Raw genomic sequence first — 10,596 nt, 5'->3', positions numbered from 1 at the left:
TTTTCAACCTCTCACTTCTGAGGTCTGAGGTTACCACGTGCTTCAAAAGGGCATCAATTATACCAGTGCGTGCGACAAAGGCAAAAACGTTATAATGGGTGACTTCAATCTACATATAGATTGGGTGAATCAAATTGGCAGGGGTGCTGAGGAAGAGGATTTTTTGGAATGTATGCGGGATAGTTATCTAAATCAACATGTAGAGGAACCAACGAGAGAGCAGGCTATTTTAGACTGGGTATTGAGTAATGAGGAAGGGTTAGTTAGCAGTCTTGTTGTACGTGCCCCCTTGGCAAGAGTGACCATAATATGGTTGAGTTCTTCATTAGGATGGAGAGTGACATTGTTAATTCAGAAACAATGGTTCTGAACTTAAAGAAAGGTAACTTTGAGGGTATGAGATGTGAATTGGCCAAGATTGACTGGCAATTAATTCTAAAAGTGTTGACGGTGGATATGCAATGGAAGACATTTAAAGACTGCATGGATGAACTACAAAAATTGTTCATCCCAGTTTGGCAAAATAATAAATCAGGGAAGGTAGTGCATCCGTGGATAACAAGGGAAATCAGGGATAGTATCAAAGCGAAGGATGATGCGTACAAATTAGCCAGAAAAATCAGCATACCGGAGGACTGGGAGAAATTCAGAGACCAGCAGAGGAGGACAAAGGGCTTAATTAGGAAAGGAAAAATAGATTATGAAAGAAAACTGGCAGGGAACATAAAAACTGACTGCAAAAGTTTTTATAGATATGTGAAAAGAAAGAGATTAGTTAAAACAAATGTAGGTCCCTTGCAGTTAGAAACAGGTGAATTGATCATGGGGAACAAGGATATGGCGGACCAATTGAATAACTACTTTGGTTCCGTCTTCACTAAGGAAGACATAAATAATCTGCCGGAAATAGCAGGGGACCGCGGGTCAAAGGAGTTGGAGGAATTGAGTGAAATCCAGGTTAGCCGGGAAGTGGTGTTGGGTAAATTGAATGGATTAAAGGCCGATAAATCCCCAGGGCCAGATAGGCTGCATCCCAGAGTACTTAAGGAAGTAGCTCCAGAAATAGTGGATGCATTAGTAATAATCTTTCAAAACTCTTTAGATTCTGGAGTAGTTCCTGAGGATTGGCGGGTAGCAAACGTAACCCCACTTTTTAAGAAGGGAGGGAGAGAGAAAACGGGGAATTACAGACCAGTTAGTCTAACATCGGTAGTGGGGAAACTGCTAGAGTCAGTTATTAAAGATGGGATAGCAGCACATTTGGAAAGTGGTGAAATCATTGGACAAAGTCAGCATGGATTTACAAAAGGTAAATCATGTCTGACGAATCTTATAGAATTTTTCGAGGATGTAACTAGTAGCGTGGATAGGGGAGAACCAGTGGATGTGGTGTATCTGGACTCCAGAAGGCTTTCGACAAGGTCCCACATAAGAGATTAGTATACAAACTTAAAGCACACGGCATCGGGGGTTCAGTATTGATGTGGATAGAGAACTGGCTGGCAAACAGGAAGCAAAGAGTAGGAGTAAACGGGTCCTTTTCACAATGGCAGGCAGTGACTAGTGGGGTACCGCAAGGCTCAGTGCTGGGACCCCAGCTATTTACAATATATATTAATGATCTGGATGAGGGAATTGAAGGCAATATCTCCAAGTTTGCGGATGACACTAAGCTGGGGGGCAGTGTTAGCTGTGAGGAGGATGCTAGGAGACTGCAAGGTGACTTGGATAGGCTGGGTGAGTGGGCAAACGTTTGGCAGATGCAGTATAATGTGGATAAATGTGAGGTTATCCATTTTGGTGGCAAAAACAGGAAAGCAGACTATTATCTAAATGGTGGCCGACTAGGAAAAGGGGAGATGCAGCGAGACCTGGGTGTCATGGTACACCAGTCATTGAAAGTGGGCATGCAGGTGCAGCAGGCAGTGAAGAAAGCGAATGGTATGTTAGCTTTCATAGCAAAAGGATTTGAGTATAGGAGCAGGGAGGTTCTACTGCAGTTGTACAGGGTCTTGGTGAGACCACACCTGGAGTATTGCGTACAGTTTTGGTCTCCAAATCTGAGGAAGGACATTATTGCCATAGAGGGAGTGCAGAGAAGGTTCACCAGACTGATTCCTGGGATGTCAGGACTGTCTTATGAATAAAGACTGGATAGACTTGGTTTATACTCTCTAGAATTTAGGAGATTGAGAGGGGATCTTATAGAAACTTACAAAATTCTTAAGGGGTTGGACAGGCTAGATGCAGGAAGATTGCTCCCGATGTTGGGGAAGTCCAGGACAAGGGGGAAATCCTTTAAAACCGAGATGAGAATAACTTTTTTCACACAGAGAGTGGTGAATCTCTGGAACTCTCTGCCACAGAGGGTAGTCGAGGCCAGTTCATTGGCTATATTTAAGAGGGAGCTAGATGTGGCCCTTGTGGCTAAGGGGATCAGAGGGTATGGAGAGAAGGCAGGTACGGGATACTGAGTTGGATGATCAGCCATGATCATATTGAATGGCGGTGCAGGCTCGAAGGGCCGAATGGCCTACTCCTGCACCTATTTTCTATGTTTCTATGTTTCTATGTGCCTCAATGACTATCGACCTGTGGCACTAACGCCTGTGGTGATGAAGTGCTTTGAGAGGTTGATTATGGTGCAAATCAACTCCTACCTCGACAAAAACCTGGACCCACTGCAGTTCGCATACCACCACAATAGATCAACAGTGGATGCGATCTCGCTGGCCCTCCACTCCGCTCTGGACCACTTGGACAACAAAAAGTCATATGTTAGGCTGTTAATCATTGATTACAGCTCGGCATTTAATACAATCAACCCCTCCAAGCTGGTTACCAAACTCGCAGAACTGGGTCTCTGCGCATCCCTCTGCAATTGGATCCTTGGCTTCCTCATTCTCAGACAACAGTCTGCTCGTATTGGTGGAAATGTGTCAGACTCGATAACAATCAGCACGGGAGCACCTCAAGGCTGCGTGCTCAGCCCCCTACTGTACTCACTCTATACTCATGACAGCGTAGCCGGTCATAGTGCAAACTCCATCATCAAGTTCGCTGACGACACCACTGTTGTGGGACGTATCACTGATGGGGATGAGCCAGAGTATAGAAGAGAGATCGAGCAACTGTCCATATTATGCCAGCACAATAACCTGGCCCTCAACACCAGCAAAACCAAGGAACTTATTGTGGACTTTGGAAGGAGTAGGATGGGACCCACAATCCCTTTTATATCAACGGGTCGATAGTTGAAAGAGTCAAGAGCTTCAAATTCCTGGGCGTGAGGTTATTTATTCATGTATTTTGTAGTCAATGCCTATTATGTTCTGTGTGCTGAAGCAAAGCAAGAATTTCATTGTCCTATCAGGGACACATGACAATAAACTTGAACTTGAACTCTGAAGATCTTTCCTGGTCCGAGAACACTGATGCAATTATTAAGAAAGCACATCCGCGCCTCTACTTCCTGAGAAGATTACGGAGAGTCGGTTTGTCAAGGAGGACTCTCTCTAACTTCTACAGGTGCACAGTAGAGAGCATGCTGACCGGTTGCATCATGGCTTGGTTCGGCAACTTGAGCCTGCAGGGGAAAAGACTACAAAAAGTAGTAAACACTGCCCAGTCCATCATCGGCTCTGACCTCCCTTCCATCGAGGGGATCTATCGCAGTCGCTGCCTCAAAAAGGCTGGCAGTATCATCAAGGACCCACACCATCCTGGCCGCATATTCATCTCCCTGCTACCTTCAGGTGGAAGGTACAGGAGCCTGAAAACTGCAACGGCCAGGTTCAGGAATAGCTACTTCCCCACAGCCATCAGACTATTAAACTTGGCTCGGAAAAAACTCTGAACATTAATATCCCATTATCTGTTATTTGAACTTTATCAGTTTATTTATTCATTTGTGTATATATTTATATAATGGTATATGGACACACTGATCTGTTTTGTAGTCAATGCCTACTATGTTCTGTTGTGCTGAAGCAAAGCAAGAATTGCATTGTCCTATCAGGGACACATGACAATAAACTCACTTGAACTTGACTTTGTTGCACTGCTGAATAGCGGAACATCCTGTGGGGGGTTGAAAAGCGCCATCCTCCATGCTGAAGCGTTGAAAGGTTGAAAAGCGCCACCCAGGCTGAAGCAAACGTAGAACTTCAGATATTGGGCTTGCGTGGCAAATGGGTGAAGCGCTTCTACACTTCAAGCCAGAATCAGATCAACCATGTTGATGGCATCAAAGTGGTTAAAGGGGTGATTGCTGCTCTAAAGGAAGCCACAGAAAATCCAGAGAACTTGATATTGGCAAGGGAAGATTTCTTCGGTGAGGAGGTACATCTTTGACGCCACATTGACAAAACTTTGGGAGCTACCAGTACATCCACAGTTCAGTTCAAAGATGAACAGCTGTCTTCAAGCTGCCATCACTGTGTTGGAGAGGCAGTATAGTAAATACTTTGAACTTGATGTAACTGAGAAACTGAAGGAGGAGATTGCATCAGCAAGATCACACAACATTGATGCGGAGGAGATAATGGGGATGTTTAGCTCATCGAAACAGAAATCTCCCAATGCCACCATGTGTTATTTGTCATGTAGGATGCGGGCCTGCAAGAATAAAACAGTCAATTACCTTGATAATCTCGAGGAGCATCGTAGGGAGGAGGTGCTCTGTAAGGCAGTGACATGGGGGAGAGTGCAGAGGAACAGACGGAAGAAAAAACAGAAGGAATTGAGAGCAGATATCATGAAGCGACAGAAAGGCAAGGAGCATGCTCAGGACACGAAAGAGAGGAAAAACCTAGGGAAAAAATTGAAAGAGACTGATTTAAACAGCATTCGCAGAGATTATCCAAATTTGGACTACTCCAAATGTGATGATCTACAGGACATTCTTAATGGGAAAGTAGTGGGCAGAAAGGCATGTCAAGCGTGGTTTGAAGAGCAAAAACGTGTAGTTTACAATGCCAAAATTGAAAGGTTGAGGAAAAACAAAGTGTACAGTGTTGCTTATTGATTGCAATCTGAGGAGTATGATGATGCTACTGATTTTGATATACCAATGTACCAGCTAGGAACTGATCATCTCCATAAAGACTTGGTCTTTTGCTTGAAATTGTAAATTATTTACCTATCTATAACGGACTTACAGCATATAATACAATAATATTAAAGTTCTGATCTTGAGAATATCGCATTTTTGAATTTTCATAGCAGTCTGGTTGTTTATTACTATTTCCGTCACAATGGTCAATTTTGTAATTAGTTACAATTAAGTAACTAACTAATTATATGCTTTAATTTCAGGTCATCCCAGTAGGATTGTTTTATATTTGTTTCAGAATGCTTCAATCTATGATAACTGAAAATGTCATTCAGTTCCCTTAATTTTTAAGAAAGTTATGGGCTTTTGACTGTCCTCGATCACAGCTTTTGAGTTAAGTCAATGGAAAAGCAATAGGGAACAAGATGCTAATTTCCGAGTATGAAAATGGCCATAACATTTTAAATACTGAAGATATGAAAGTGAATTAGGAGTCAAATTAAACTTCTTTTTATGCTTTATCTGATGGTATAAATTTCAGACTTGATTTTTAAAATCTCAAAATTTTGTGACATTTCTACATTCCCTGTCAGTCAAAAGGGAACAAAATACATTAATCTATTTAAAGGTTCTTGATTTGATATTCTTTAGATTACAGAACAAGGAACATGCTCAATCTAAAAGATGCAATGTGACATTACAATAATAATATTGGAATTATTCTAGAAGAGGTTATATAGCTTATTCAAAACACAATTTCTTTCACAAAGTGCTGGAGTAACTCAGTGAGTCAGACAGTATCTCTGGAAAACAGAAATAGGTGACCTTTCGGGTTGGGACTAGAAGTTACTCCATCACTTTGTATCATTGTTTTGTAAACCAGCGCCAGCAGTTCCTAGTTACTGAAATATTTTTCACATTCTGTTGAGCAGAAATATAAACGGCAACTTTGTCTTTTGGTACAGTTTCAAGGTAAGATGTTGCAGACTAGTGATAAACATTACATTTTCTTTTTACTGAACAAAGATTCCAGGTTTAATCCCATAACCAGTGAAAAGGGGCATAATAATTCAATCCTACTGCATGCAGCATTCATTTCTCCCAGATTTCTAATTTAACTAAAGGTTTGTTATTTAGACAGAATAGTAACTGGTCATAATCCAATGGACACTCAAAAATTTGGACGTTACAAAACAATAAAAATGAAAGCTTCAAAGGTGCTTTTATTGTTACACGTGCAAATGCAGTGAAATTATTTTCTTGCATATGGTCCAGTACAGTATTGTCATACCCAAGCACAACCAGATTAGCAAAATGTACAGATATGGTCTACTGAGCCCGCCTGCAAGAGGTGTCCTTTGGCACCATTTTCAAAGTCCAGTGCAAGCTATAGGTGTAATGAGCATTTTCTGGTCCAAGCAATCTCCATGCAGCTGTGGGCCTCCAGCCATCACCTTTCCTGGACGTGTGGATCCAGCGAACGAACATCCCTCTCCTCCTCCGTCCAGCTTGATCCCCGGGAGCGCCTCCCACAGCACCGGCCTTACTCCTCGCCCATCATCGTCATAGACACCGGGTCCATTCTCCCAGTCTCTGGTCTTCAGGGGACGAGCAGGGACCAGCTTGGCAGCTTCCCCCTGCAGGCCATGGTCCTCCACCCTGCATTCAGCTGTGGGGGATGAGCAGGAACCAGCTCGGTGGCTCCCTCCCTTCAGGCCGCAGCACACAGGGTCTTGCATTTGTCCACAGGGGACGAGCAGGGACTGACTCGGCGACTGACCTACCCCCTCCTGCAAGCCGCAGTGGTCTAAATAGCTGGGGTCCTTGCTCCGAGCGCAAAGAATGTTGGTAAGAAGAAGAAAGAGCCCACATTCTGCTGGGATAATGAGACTAAGAACAGACACGGCATCTGACAGTTACATCAAAAATGCAACACGTTAATTACATGAAATTGCATGAAGTGCTTTTCAACTGGTGCAGTTCATTTTGCCTCATTGACCGAGATGAAATTATAACCCTAAATGTCAGTAAGAGCAAAGGTATCCTGATTCTCACATTCTAAGATCATTAAAAGCAAGTATTCAATTTAATATGGACATAAAAAGGCAAACCAAACACAGGGGTTATTTTTTTTTAATTGACAGGAGTGACATGGAAAGAAGTTTGTTCACGTCAGCTCAATTCAACAACATTTGCCATTAAAACAACCATAAGACACCAAGGAAAGGTAATAGTGATTAATTGCAGGGTCAATTATATTTCATAGCTTTAATGGAAGATTGTGGGCAATAAAAGACTAGCTGTGGACCAATAAAAGTTTCCTCAGAAAAGATTCATCGTTGTTTATATGAATTTTCAGAAGTTTTGTTAAGGTTCACACTGCAGATTACTTTGGAGGACAGATTTTTACCCAGTTGGTTGTCAGAAAAAAATGGATTGGACCTTCATTAACAGTGATGTTCTGTGTGAAGACAGGTCGATGGTGGAGTTATGAAAGAACCTATGTTAGAAGTATCATAGGTCACATTTAACACCAAGGATCTAACTGAAAGACAAATATTATACAAGATACTAAGGGAACACTTCTGCTCATTGTTTACAGCCACTTAATGCAACATTTTCCAGCATGATATTGTAATTACCCACAGATATGTGATATACCGAGCTATATTCCCCACATAATATTGTGTACATTACGGCTTTTTGTGCAAGGATTATATTTGATTTCAAGATCATTAACACAACTCAGAGCTGCAGTCTTACTGTGCCAATAACTATGGTACAAACCTCACATCTACTGTTGTTTATGTGGACAATAGACAATAGACAATAGGTGCAGGAGTAGGCCATTCGGCCCTTCGAGCCAGCACCGCCATTCAATGTGATCATGGCTGATCATCCCCAATCAGTACACCGTTCCTGCCTTCTCCCCATATACCCTGACTCTGCTATTTTTAAGAGCCCTATCTAGCTCTCTCTTGAAAGCATCCAGAGAACCTGCCTCCACCGCCCTCTGAGGCAGAGAATTCCACAGACCCACCACTCTCTGTGAGAAAAAGTGTTTCCTCGTCTCCATTCTAAATGGCTTACTCCTTATTCTTAAACTGTGGCCCCTGGTTCTGGACTCCCCCAACATCGGGAACATGTTTCCTGCCTCTAGCGTGTCCAAGCCTTTAACAATCTTATTTGTTTCAATGAGATACCCTCTCATCCTTCTAAACTCCAGAGTGTACAAGCCTAGCTGCTCCATTCTCTCAGCATATGACAGTCCCGCCATCCCGGGAATTAACCTTGTAAACCTACGCTGCACTCCCTCAATAGCAAGAATGTCCTTCCTCAAATTAGGGGACCAAAACTGCACACATTACTCAGGTGTGGTCTCACTAGGGCTCTGTACAACTGCAGAAAAACCTCTTTGCTCCTATATTCAATTCCTCTTGTTATAAAGGCCAACATGCCATTCGCTTTCTTCACTGCCAGTTGTACCCGCATGCTTACTTACATAGACTGATGTACCAGGACCCCCAGATCCCGTTGTACTTCCCCTTTTGCATGTACTCGTTGTGGCCATCTTGACTTCAGAAAGTGACCTGGGTTCCTCCCACATCCCTTAGATACGTGGGTTTAGTTTAGTTTGGCTTAATTTACAGGCCCTTCAGCCCAACTTGCCCACACCGACCAACATGTCCTAGCTACACTAGTCCTACCTGCCTACTTTGGTCCATATCCCTACAACCCTGTCCTATCCATGTATCTGATTAACTTCTTAAATGTTGGGATAGTCCCTGCCTCAACTATCTTCTCTGGCAGCTTGTTCCATACATCCACCACCTGTTGTTTGAAAATGTTACCCCTCAGATTCCTATTAAATCTTTTCCCTGTCACCTTAAACCAATGTCCTCTGTTCCTCGATTCAGCTATTCTGGGAAAGAGACTCTTGGATAGATGTAAATTGTCAGCACAGACTTGGTAGGCTGAAGAGCCTGTTTCCATACTAGATGACTAACAGTGATTGATTTCCACCTATATGCAAAACAGTCAGAATGTTTGTTGATGTTCAAAAATAAATAAATCTGTAAATCAGAACAATATCTTTCTGATCCCCAAGATTGATGGAGTTACTGTGCATCTAAAAAATCACTTTCCTATATTCTTTGGCTGCCAATTATTTCAATAAACAGCTCAGAAATAAATTGCTCAACAATCTGGTTACAAGATGAATTTGTGTTTGTAAAAGGAACGTTCAGAGCACAGGTCTTAGATTAATTAATTTGCATTATGGTTTTTTTCTGTGCAGAGCAGTGTTTAAAGTAACAAGTGACACGGTAAGTTTCTCTTTCCATTGCTTGTATTACTAGCCATCAAAAAAATGAGCAGAGAATAGCAGACAGAAGTAATAGGACCCAAGATAAGATCAGTAATAAAAAATAAAAATTCCCAAGGGTACTGGCCTTGCAGAATTACTTCACGTTCATTCTTTTCTCAAGTCAATAAAATCCAAGATAATTGTACTTTCAAAATAATATACAATTTCGTAGATAATGTTTGCAGTCAGAATACACTCAAGATATCCTGCTACAAAATGATGGTGAATGTGGCACGTTAAATTGGTAATGGAGCCAAAAAATATTAACAGGGAGAATGCCATTCCAGTAACAATTGGACCTTTCGCACACAATTATGCATTGATTATATTCAATTAAAAAAAAATCAAATTACAGGCTTCTGGCATTAATTATCACATGCCTTTGCAGAATAGCTACAGACCTGAAATTCCTTCATTTTTCAAATGGCATGTGAATAATTTATTGCACTGAATTCATCACAACCCACAAAGATGATGAAATAGTCCAATTAAAGTGGAAAATGTAATAAGGCACTTCCATGCGTATGTCATGCACAAGCACACACATGGGTGAGGCTAGTTCGCATTTAACACTTAGTGGAACTTCACTTGTGAATTTGTATCATGGAAATTCAATTCATACACAGTATTGTAGTACATGTGGACGCAAGAAGGCTCTGATAGTTTGGTACTTAAAAATAGAGACCAATAACTTGTTGCCTTGTTGAATAACGTTTGGAGCAGAATTGGATAACAATTTCACATTTTCCCTTACTTTGCTCATTCGCTCAGCTCATCTGCATATCTTCGTTGACTACTTGTGTTTGCTTTAAAATTTACTTTCCTACCAGCATTTATGTCGTCAGCAAATTTAGTGACAATACGATCATCGCTGCTATTTATACAAACCATAAGATGCTTAGACCCTAGCATTAATCCCAGCTATTTCTCAAATAGAAAAGATAGCGGTTCAGGTCTACACTTCTTTTCCTGGTGGCCAGCCAAACATGTATTCATACCTTAACATCCTGCAACACAAGATCATAAGTGATTGGAGTAGAATTAGGCCATTTGGCCCATCAAGTCTACTCTGCCATTCATTCATGGCTGATCTATCCCTCCTTCCTAACCCCATTCTCCTGCCTTCTCCCCAATACCGCTGGGACCTGTACTAATCAAGAATTTATGTTAAGTTCTA

The 10,596-nt window shown here is 41.8% G+C and overlaps 1 protein-coding gene and 1 long non-coding RNA gene across 2 annotated transcripts in view; one reads left to right on the top strand and one right to left on the bottom strand.

Moving 5' to 3' along the window:
• LOC116978788 (glutamate receptor ionotropic, delta-2-like) overlaps nt 1-10,596 on the bottom strand; it is a gene marked incomplete at its 5' end in the record, with an annotated part of 428,679 nt that overhangs the window by 387,354 nt on the left and 30,729 nt on the right. The window lies entirely within an intron of this gene.
• LOC116978361 lies at nt 2,265-4,941 on the top strand. The gene is made up of 3 exons (XR_004413445.1): nt 2,265-2,275; nt 3,481-3,490; nt 4,815-4,941. It is a non-coding gene; the product is annotated as an uncharacterized LOC116978361 (long non-coding RNA).

Source organism: Amblyraja radiata, chromosome 11, assembly GCF_010909765.2.
Source record: "Amblyraja radiata isolate CabotCenter1 chromosome 11, sAmbRad1.1.pri, whole genome shotgun sequence".
Lineage (NCBI taxonomy): Eukaryota > Metazoa > Chordata > Chondrichthyes > Rajiformes > Rajidae > Amblyraja > Amblyraja radiata.
The sequence above is the reverse complement of the archived record's forward strand: the minus strand, read 5'-3'. Positions and strand labels throughout refer to the sequence as shown.